The 11,391-nt window shown below is 32.5% G+C and overlaps 2 long non-coding RNA genes across 3 annotated transcripts; both read right to left on the bottom strand.

Annotated features, from left to right (window-relative positions):
• Positions 1-6,718: 6,718 nt before the first annotated feature.
• Positions 6,719-9,112, bottom strand: LOC127115649 (uncharacterized). Of its 2 annotated transcripts, none has more exons than XR_007800829.1 (8): positions 8,820-9,112; positions 8,614-8,719; positions 8,396-8,534; positions 8,144-8,300; positions 8,001-8,053; positions 7,434-7,594; positions 7,243-7,350; positions 6,719-7,136 (listed from the first exon to the last, which is right to left on the bottom strand). It is a non-coding gene; the product is annotated as an uncharacterized LOC127115649 (long non-coding RNA). The 2 variants fall into 2 exon arrangements; XR_007800830.1 differs by having other exon boundaries at positions 8,614-8,704.
• A 131-nt stretch (positions 9,113-9,243) lies between these two features.
• LOC127115648 (uncharacterized) lies at positions 9,244-10,523 on the bottom strand. The gene is made up of 3 exons (XR_007800828.1): positions 10,422-10,523; positions 9,594-9,748; positions 9,244-9,513 (listed from the first exon to the last, which is right to left on the bottom strand). It is a non-coding gene; the product is annotated as an uncharacterized LOC127115648 (long non-coding RNA).
• Between the last annotated feature and the right edge of the window lie 868 nt (positions 10,524-11,391).

Below are 11,391 nucleotides of genomic sequence, written 5' to 3'. Positions count from 1 at the left end.
CTGAGCTCATTTCAAAGGATCCTTGCGCGCTAGCTTTGCTCCCTCTCTTTAAACCCTCACAATCCAAAGGAAAACCTGATAATTTTCATTTGAAAATTGAGTTTGAATCTCACTGTTTGGAGATTCAAAAACTCCAGGATCCAAAGCTTCTTACTATTCCCAATCCACTTATGCAAGTCATTGGAGCAAGATCAAACAAGAATTGAAGTAAGGAAGAGCAAGTTCTGCACAACATTGAAGGTATTTTCCAGAATTTTTCTTTTCTTTGATTCTCACTCAATTCTCATCAATTCTCTTGAATCTTTGGTTGTCTGAAGTCCTACTAATATAGGCAAGAAGATTGAGTTGCTTAGAGGCCAAATCGAAGCAACTCAGTTGACATACCTCAAAATTCAAATCCACATATCTTTCTATATATTTGGAGTTAGTTAAAATTGATGTCAGATTTGTGCTCTACGCCATTTTTTCTTTTAGATCATGTCCTCCTTTTTTATTTTAATCATGGTGATGAATGAACCAGTCCGGCGAGGTTCGCCTGAGAAGGTGATCAACCATTTGCTCCGGCAGCAAGGTGGCAAGTTTCTGAGCCATTAATCCAGTTTAAATTGTTTTAATCTCACGCGTTGGTTTGGGTGACCACATGTGCAACACACTGACTAAGTTCCATCATGGAACACGCGCTTGTGGCCACTTGATCTGCCACCTCAATTAATGAGGGAGATCAAGTGGTCCACATTTTTTTTCGTAATTTCTGACTTTCATTTTATTCCTTTGACTTTCATTAATTCATATTAATTTTAATATTGATCCAAAAAATATGAGAGCTTCACCAATTTTTTTATATAAATTCCTCTTTCATATTCTGAATTAAAGTTATTTTTTAGATCATTATTAATATTTTTCATGATTTAATTAATTTTGTGTTTACTTTTAATTGTTTAAAAATACTTTTAAGTTTCCAAAAAATCTGAAATTTTTTCCCCAAGGTCCTTTGACCTTGTTTGACCTATGATAAATCTTATGGCCATTTCTTTGGTGTTTTGATGAGGTTTTAGGAAATTGACCAACCATATTTAATTTAATGCATTAATTTTAGTATTTTTAAATTGAATAAATGCCAAATAATTGTGTTGAGCCATTTTGATTGATTTGTGTAAGTTTGACTTGTGTTGTTGGGCCTTGGTCAAGGTTGATTTGACTTTGTTAGATTAATATCATTGGATTTAGGGGATTGATGGAATGTACATTCCATCTCCCAAAATGAATGAATGATCTTAATTTGGTAAAAGTCCTCCTTTTTCCAATTTGAGTTTGATCTATCTCCCCTCCCTCTTCATCTCATTTCCCTTCTTTATGCATTCATGTCATGGTCCTATGATATCTCTACATCCTAAGGTTAGTTAATTGCAAAATCAACATAAGTATGGATGAAATTAGGCCACCACTTTTGCATATTCTTTTTGTGTGTGGTATGTTTCATGAGCATAGTCCATTATACTATGTCTCTAACATGCATTAACACCAAAATTCTATTGCCCGACCTCAAATAGTTGTGACTTCTACATAAGTCCAATTATGATTGCTTAACATAGCGCTAAATTTTGACACAAAAGGCATAGCATTCTAGTTAGTGAGATTGTAAGTTTCCCCTCTTTCATGGTATTGTGTGGAAACATGATCTTTTTTCCTTCCTTTGGAAGATGTCTTGGTTCAAGCTATCCATGCTTGTGATAAGTGGGTTGAGTGTTCTCTAAAGAATGACTTAAACAAAAAAAGCAAAAGCAATATTAACTTCTAACTCATTAATAACTAACATTTATTTTCAAGTTCTTTATTTTAAATGCACTTTATCTTTTAAGCTCTATTCATTTGCCATTATTCATACCATTCTAATTGTTCATGTTAATGTCATTTTCACTTTGTCCATTTGGACCATATTTTGTGATATATTTTGTTTGTGTATATTGTGTTTGATTGTGTGATCTTTGACCTTTAATGTACATAATAAGAACAAAAACCCTAAAAAAACACCTTATGTGGACTGTTGGTTTGATCTGACACTATTGGACTTAGAATTTAGGCAACACTCCCTATGCAAATGACTTAGCCAATGCCAACTTTCATCTGATACATCATTGGAGGTCCAGTTGAGTTCATCTGCAACATGATCATTGTGAAGCTGCTATTTTGAACCTGTGACTTATGGCATTGAGGAATTCATCTGCTACATGGGCAAATTTGAAGAAAGATTATGGATTTTCTAAGCTTGGATGTGGCTATCTTTATTTGATGCCTTGCTCTTCAAGTTGATATTTTGTCCATTGTTTGTTGCTTGATTCTAATGTCCAAGGGAATTTGGGTTTCTATATGACACTCTTGTCTATTGGATTGCAGCCAATTGATCAGATCTTTTCAACTCTCAACTTTTAAATTTATGCTTAGGATTAGTCTCTCCATCTCCTCCCTATTTCTTTAATTTCAAAATCTCTCTCCTTTTGAAAAAAATTCTTTGCTTGTGCTTGTTTTCCTAAACTTAGACCATTTAGCAAACTAGAAACTTTGGTCGTATGTCATTGCCTTTTCAAACTTCTTTTTCTTAATCAACTTGTAAATAGAATTAACTATACTTGACTTAAAATTTTCAAAAGCCAAAAAGAACTAACTTATTCAAACCATTTTTAGGCCTTTGTGCCTTTCAAACTTAAATCTTTATTAAAAGCAATGCATCCACTTTGAAATTTATACCACGGACTACGAGGCTTTGATCCCTCATTTTTATGTTGGTACGCAGGCACAAGTCCGAAGGTCTTGTCAAACACAAAATATAATTAATGAATTCTTTTATTATCCCCTCATTCTATTTACTTGCAAACATCATTTGTACAAAAATACATATGCACACAAAAAAGGGCTCCCTTGGAGTACCTAGGACACTTTGGGTGCTAACACCTTCCCTCTGTGTAACCAACCCCCTTACCTATAATCTCTGGCATTTTATTAGTTTTGATTTGAAAACTTCTTATTTGTGGGTTTTGTTCGTACTTTTCCCCTTTTCCCTTGGAAATAATAAAAGCGCGGTGGCGACTCTTGTTATTTGATGTCTTGCTTATCCATAGCTTGATGATCATGAATTTACCGCTACAATATGGTTGTATACGTGTAATAGATTTGTTTGGACGACCTCTTCGACGATTGACGAAGTTAGGCGTTGAATCAAACCAATTAACATTATATGTCATGTTTGTTAAAAATGTTACATGGATATAATTTTTTGAGATAGCAAACAAAGATTGAGATAAAATTGAGTAGCTGGAATTATATTATTAAATCTTACTTCTGGTTGAGTATAACATTGTTGGTGGATGAGAGTGTTGTTACTTCTTGTTTATTTGTAATGTTGTAGGCAACATATGGCACACCAAGTGACTTTTTCGGACGTCCTCTTCCACGCTTGACTAAGTTATGTGTATCCTCGATACTTTTCCCATCATAATTCCTGTTGAAGATATATAGATGACTTACATTCAATGTTGATTGTAATTAGAAAACGTTCAAACTTTATCGGACTTACAGAGCATGGCTTGAAGTTGTGTGATCAATGGGATGGATTTGAGTTGTCATTGGATATGCTGTGCTAAGTGGGAATTGAGGATTTTGATTTTCCCGGTCGTTGAGGGAGGAAACATTTGAGAACCTAGACATAAGGTTTGTGCCAAAATTCTGAATATTAGCCACTTTGTGTGATGTACGAAATGCATGTTCATATGTTAAGGGATTAGTGGTTTGTAATATATAATCCATGATTTTCCTATCAACAACGATTTTATTGATGAGTTGTTGGTTGGAAGCTCTTGGTGTGACATCTGAAAATGGGATTCCATTGCAGGACGATGAGGTTTCACTATCATGGGGAATTTGAACCTCATATGGAGAAACCTTGAAACACCTAGAGTGTTTAGATTTTAGAATGCGAAATCTTTGTGATCTAGCTGGCTTGCAATCCAATTTCTTCTGAAACAAATCATCATACTTTGTAATGATTGGTGTATAAGTCCTAAAAAATACAGAACTTATTATTGTATAAGTGGTATAATAAAAAGGGTGTTAAGCAACCTAAAGGTGAATGAAAAAATACGAGTTTATATGCACAAATGTTATTACCGAAACATTATCCTGTTGAAGTCTTGATCATCCATGAATCTTTATATTGTGCGAGAAACCTAAAGGTGAATGAAAAAAATAGTAATGGCATAAGAAAAAGGATGGTGAAATAAGTATTGAATTGGTTCATCATTGAAGAATTCAATGTATTCACAGACAATTGAATGAATGTCTGAGGTCAATAAGGTGTATTAAAAAGGTTCATCATTAAAGTGTTTAATTCATTAACAATAATAATGGAGAATCCATTACTCATGTATATGTCGTCATCTCGAAAATAATATAAGCTCGTTTATGACAGAGTATTCAAATGTATGGTGCCATTACAGAAAACACATGAATATACATAATGTGTGCATTCAAAAACGAATAAATGAACATAATAATGGATAAAATGGACATGGCTAAACTTAAAGAACGAAAAGACGATTAAATCACATGGTTATGCAAAGCTATGGTGGCATTGTATTCAGACAACAATTCTGTAATGAAAAAACCAAATATGTGTTTCATGTGACAATGTTAAACACATCAATAACATGTTGTAAGAACTTGGGAACATGAAAATGCAATTCGTGCAACAATAATGAAATAGCAAAATTCAGAATATATGTATATTCCATAAGGAGGCACAATTTTCATCATCAAATATTCAAGCTTAATTTCAAAACTGAAACATGATGTTTTGTTTCATTAAATATAAGTTAAACTTGTAAGATAGAAACCGTGAGAGATATGGAAAAACCTGCATTGTTGGAGATATGGAAAAACTTCAAGTCGAGAATGCTAGAAATACGTGTAATACCTGTATAAAATTAAATAACAACATGAAAGTCAGATAAACGGGATTCAAGACATATTTGGTGTCTTGTATAGGTTGGGTTCTAACAAACATTCACAAACTGTATTGAGTTTAATGTGAAGAAGAGAAAAAAGTCAAAATTAATTGATAATAATATTAAAAATAAGTTAGATGATAAAAATTAGAATTAAGAATACCCAGGTATTTAGTTGGACAAAGTTGAAATGCAACTTGATGGTTTCTGCTTGTACTTTTTGTTGATAGACAAGTATGACAATAGAAAGCCAATAGAAGCTAGTGATGTAGACATGTCCTTTATTAAAGTAGAGAATAAGAATTGACCTTTACATGATATTGGAAAAAAATGTATCTGTGATTGTAGCAGAGCTTAAAACCATCGGTCAATAGTTAAAGTTATGGTTCAGCGGTTGTAGCATAATTGTTTCCATAGAAACCTATGTAGCATTGAAAAAATTTAATAAATCCAATATACTAATAGAAGATTGATACAACAGTACTTTATTTCAGTTTTGCATAACTATAACAAAAACTGGTATTGATGTGGACATGTCCTTTATTAAAGTAGAGAATAAGAATTGACCTTTACATGATATTGGAAAAAAATGTATTTGTGGTTGTAGCAGAGCTTAAAACCATCGGTCAATAGTTAAAGTTATGGTTCAGCGGTTGTAGCATAATTGTTTTCATAGAAACCTATGTAGCATTGAAATAATTTAATAAATCCAATATACTAATAGAAGATTGATACAACAGTACTTTATTTCAGTTTTGCATAACTATAACAAAAACTGGTATAACGTGTATATATAGGAAGAGTGATGTTAAAGTACTGAAGCAAAAATGTTAAAGTACATTCTTGAGGGAACCAAAGAAAAAATTTAATAAAATATGTGTCAGGGCAAAGATCCCTTGTCCTTATTTTAATGTGTCAAACCTTTTTAGTTGCTCATAAGAAAATGGTTTGAATTGACCAAAATATCAAAAACTCATTTTTGACAGTTTAAGAATTTTGAGTTGACTCATGACTTAAAGTGTAACTATTGGATATGAACAAGTCGAGTCATGAGTCGACTCGTGACTCGGAGCAGTAGAACTATGAGTCGACTCAAGACTTGGAGTGTAACTCTCGGGTTTGAACATGTCGAGTCATGAGTCGACTCAACTCTGGAAAAACTAGTTTGAGTTGACTCATCCCCTAATTGAGTCGACTCGTTGGTTGTTTCATTTGAACCATGTTGCCACGGGTCTGAACAGGTCGGGTCATGAGTTGACTCATGACTTGGAGCAGTAGAAATGTGAGTCGACTCATGACTTGGAGTGTAAGTCTCGGGTATGAACAGGTCGAGTCATGAGTTGACTCAACTCTGGAAAAACCTGTTTGAGTTGACTCATCCCCTGTTTGAGTCGACTCATTGGCTGTTTCATTTGAACCATGTTGCGACAGGTTTGAACAGGTCGAGTCATGAGTCGATTCAACTCTGGAAAAACCCTGTTTGAGTCGACTCATCCCCTGTTTGAGTCGACTCATCGCCTCGACTGAAGGTAAAATATTGCAGGTAAATTCAATACTGCATCCTTTTTGTTCAACATCGCATAGTATAGCTTGTAACAACCAGATGAAAATATTATACTTTTTGAAGGACTACAAAGTATATATGTATTTTTGTTCAACTTAACTTACCATAGCGTATTATCCCATGACAATATAATTTATAAACAACAGATTCCAAGTAGCAATAATTGAAAACTCATGCCAAGTTAAATAAAGATTTAGATTGTTACATTAGAAATGTCAATGTGAATAACATTAGGTTACAAATTAACCAACAACCATAGTCAAAGGTGGATGTGAATACATATCAAAAATGATTAATGAGGTAGAAACAAATATGGAGGTTGAACATGCTCCCAAATTAACAAAATAAATTTTTCTTAACAACATAAGTGAAGCTTGTTGTACAAAAAAAACGTCACAAAGTGTGATGGCTCATGTTTTCTTGCAATATTTGCCTCGCTTGGTTGCATATAGCTTTGGTGACAACATATGTGAAGTTCCTAGGTCCTCAAAACAATTTGCTTTGGTTAACCTCTTACATGGAGTGTTGCTTGAATTAACTTTGTCACTCGAGTTTTGGGAAACAGACATGGTAGGCTGCATTATGCCAAAACATTAATGTAAGTTGTTTGATATGTTTAGGCTATTATAGGAATTCATTATATCAAAGGTTAAATGTCATAGGAGTAGTAAACAAACTTACAATAGGTACCCGAGTAGGAGTGACAACTTCTTTGTCGGACAATGGTAGGTTAGAAGCTGTGTATATCCCTTTGATAATTTGAGGATTGTTGGGAACTTTTGAAGTTTGCTGCATTAATAAACATGGCAAGAGTAAGGTCATTATGCAACTATTTAAAGTTAGGAAATAAATGTATAAAAAGATGGAAAGACCTCAAGTTGAACCATTGCATCTGTGATCATTTGAATGATTTGTTTATCCTCGGTAAGCTTGACAACATATGGTTGCTTATAGTCCGGTTGGTACTTCACACGAAAACCAAAGTCTTTGCCCAACAGATTATCTAGGTGAGAAGGGTATATTTATGGATGATCTTCATTGGTCCGACCATATTATATGAAAGACAGAAATAGATTCAATTATAAACAAATCAGTGTCAATTATAAACCTATTGCATAGTGATATTAATAGTAATGATAATTGAATTAGCATCATCAGTGATAATTTCCATGTCATTAAGTCATATGTAATTGCAGAGTAATGATCATTATAGCAAAATCATGCTCTATCATTGAAGCAAATTCATGCTCATTGTAAAGACATGTCAGTATGTCATTGTAGAGTCATGCTCATTAAAAAGAATTGCCATTAAGTCATTGCATAATGATGCTCATTTAAGAAGAATCAGTTTCATAAGTTCTCATAAATCATAAGGTGTATATCAGAATCAGTTTTACCAACTAATGCAGCATGGGCTCATGATGTCGGAATGTACGTACCTTTTTCATAACGTCTCTTAAATCATGTGCAGACAAACCAACATAAGTAATACCTAATTACAAATGTATGTACAAAAACATTGTTAGATATGATGGTAAGTATAAAAAATGAATTATTTGTTAGATAAGTATGATCGACTTACTTTGTGATGGTACAACTTTATCTTCGCAACAACTACATACGAAAGGCACCCCAGGAGATTTATTAGTTCTCTTACAAGCTAAACACTGCTCATAGTACCAACTAAACCGACTTGACTTGAACCTCTTAGTTGTCCCAATTGTGTTGCAAAAAGTTGACTGTAAAGATGCTTGATTAGAATAGATATATATTACATATGCATTTGAAGAAAAATGAATGGAAGGCCAAAACAACAATAGATAATAGAAATTACATTTTGAAGAGAAATGATATCCACAATACTTTTGACATCATTGGTATATGAGAACGATTTGTCTTCAAATGCCCCCTAAGATGTAGAACTTTGGGATAGTTGCTGCGAAAGAATGTTGGAGCTAGCAATGTGTCCCAGCCTATAAAAAATGAAATTTGTTGTAGAGTGCAAGCAGTGATAGATAAATGATATAATAGTAGTTTGTTACACTAACATACTTAGCTTTGAAGGAAGTGACTTGTGGATGATCATAATCAATAAATAGTTTTGATCCATTCCAAGCATTAGAGATGTGGAGCTTTCTCGTAGCTGTAAAAAATGAATCTCCAATAAACAAAAATCATAAAGTTATATGCCAACATTTAGAAATTAGTGAGAAAGTAATAGGCAAGAAAGAAAAGAGGCATGTCATATGAATTCATACTTGAACTTTGTTGGCCCATAGCATGAGTGATTATGATAGTTTTGGGGCCACCTGTGGAATTTTCTTTTGTGTATGCCATAAATTGGTTGACATATGTTTCCCACAGCGTAAGATCAAGTTCATTTCCACTTCAAAAAAACAGACAGTAATAGTTAATAATGTATGTATAGAAATAAGAAATATGTTAGACAAAAGTAGGTAATGATAAGATGACAACAACTCATCTGATAAAATAATGTTGACGCACGCCTTTCGTCCTCCCTCTGCAACTTGAGTTTTCATTACTTGATGGAGTATACCAATTACATCTGCATAAGGCATAAATGTATCGTAAATCTTATGAACATGAAAGTAGACTGAGGAATAGAATACATATCAAAGCCGTAAATGTATCGTAAATCTTATGAACATAAAGCGTAAATGTATCATATAACCGGTTCACTTGGAAATCCCCGTGCAAAAAATTAACAATGGGTTTGAAATCAAAGTTGTGCATTGGTATTTCCGACATATCTAACATGGTTATAGTAGTTCCGCCATGAAAAAATATCTTCAAGGGATTGTCACAGATTTTAAAAGCTAGATCATTCATAGTAGGGTCACCATTATAAACCATATATGTTTAGTGTTCTTGTAAGGTTTGGTTCCACATTTCAAAGTCTCGGTTCTGGGTGACGACATGGATTTTGTCCCCCTATAAATGAAGAAGAATACATAAGATGAATATTAAGTGGATAGAGATTTCAAGAACATAAGGCCAACAGGAATGGATACCTTTGAATGTTGGATAAGACATTCAACATGTTGTTGTCCATTCCGCTCCTTAACAATCCATAGATCAACCACACAAATGGCGATCTTCCAAACATTGTCACCTATGTTCAAATCACAAATCATAATAGGTGGTCTTTATATGGTGTGTTGTTGATCTGAAAAGTCACAGATGAAACTGTTAACGATCTTTGTCTCAAATGGCTAAAACATAACTATTCCACATGTTTAATAAGGAATACTCAACAAGCTCCAATTTTTATTGTACTATTAAATGGCTAAAACATAGCTAAAACGAATCAACTTCATAGAATAATGCAACATACTTCCTAAAACTGATATGTCATCAAATCAGAAAGTAGAGTTAATACGAACCGAAAGCAACAACAAAGGACTAACACGAACCAAAAGCAGAGGTAATAAAAAGGATTTCTGATAAAAACATTCAAAGAGACGTAGAGAATGAACTGAAAACAAAAACATGAAAACAGGAAATACATAAAGATTTCATTAACTTTAAAAAAATAGAAACCATAAAGATTTCATTAACCAAACAACATAAACACTGCTTCTGAAAAAATATGAACATAAACCAAAAACAACTATATTCAAACAATCAACTTGAAATCGATTTAAAGTGTCTCAAATCGGAAATACAAGAAAAACAAAATATATATTTGGAATCATAGATCTGATGAATGTTATTCACAAACCAGGTATAAGACGGAACATTCATACATACGTGATTTAAGAAAAATGTTTATTATGACATTTTTGTATGACTCAAGTATATTGTTGAATGTTCATCTAGAACCAGAAATAACCAGTTACCTTATGAAATGATGCGAGGAAGAATAATCAGTAGAGTGGATGAGTTTCTTGTAACAATAGTTATTCTTGAAAAGAGAGGAAGTGACAATACGAATAAAGTAGAAAAGAGAGGGAATGTTGATACCTCAAACATAAGGGAATATTGGACCAATAGGAAAGTTGGAAAAAATAGACCAATAAAAAATTGAAAAGTGGCATCATGAATAGTTGTGGTTGAACTAAAATAAATGAATATGGGTTACTATTTACTCCTTTTATGAGGGATACTTAAAGTTGTTTAGATATATTAAGGTGTTTGGATACATATTTTAATAATATGTAGATAATTGATTAATTTTTTATTTATTTTATATTTTTAAAAATGCATTTTCTCTCTCAAAAAAGTTGATAAATATGTATAAGTTGTTTCGACTTTCTACGGCAAATTTACTTTTTGGAAAATTTTGTATAGCTTTAAACTGACATGATTTAAAATAATTTTTAAAAGTAATATAATAATCATATAAAATTTTCATTGATTTTTATTTTAAAAAGTAGATATTTTTTAGCAGAAAAAGTGGATAAATATGTGTTTGAGTTGTTTACTTTTGAAAAAAATTGTATCTTAAGATTTTGTAGAGCTTACACATTTATATAGGAATTTTATTTTATCTTAAGATTTTATAAACATGTTTTACAATTTTAATTATTATTTATATAGGAATAATATTTCATTTTATAATTTTAATTTTAATTACTATTATTTATATCATTTTAAATTAAATACATTTTATTTTAGATGTATGATAAAAATAAATATATCAGTCGGTAATTGTGCGGTTTTTTTACAAAAATAACCCACTTTTTCAAGGAAATTCCCAAAATATCCCTGGTTTCAAAAAAATTCCCAAACTACCCCACTTTTAGGAAGAGTCGCCAATTGAATTAGAGACTCCTCTTAAAACTTGAATGAAGGCGCCAATTGGATTGG

Source organism: Lathyrus oleraceus, chromosome 1 (assembly GCF_024323335.1).
Source record: "Lathyrus oleraceus cultivar Zhongwan6 chromosome 1, CAAS_Psat_ZW6_1.0, whole genome shotgun sequence".
NCBI lineage: Eukaryota > Viridiplantae > Streptophyta > Magnoliopsida > Fabales > Fabaceae > Lathyrus > Lathyrus oleraceus.
The sequence above is the reverse complement of the archived record's forward strand: the minus strand, read 5'-3'. Positions and strand labels throughout refer to the sequence as shown.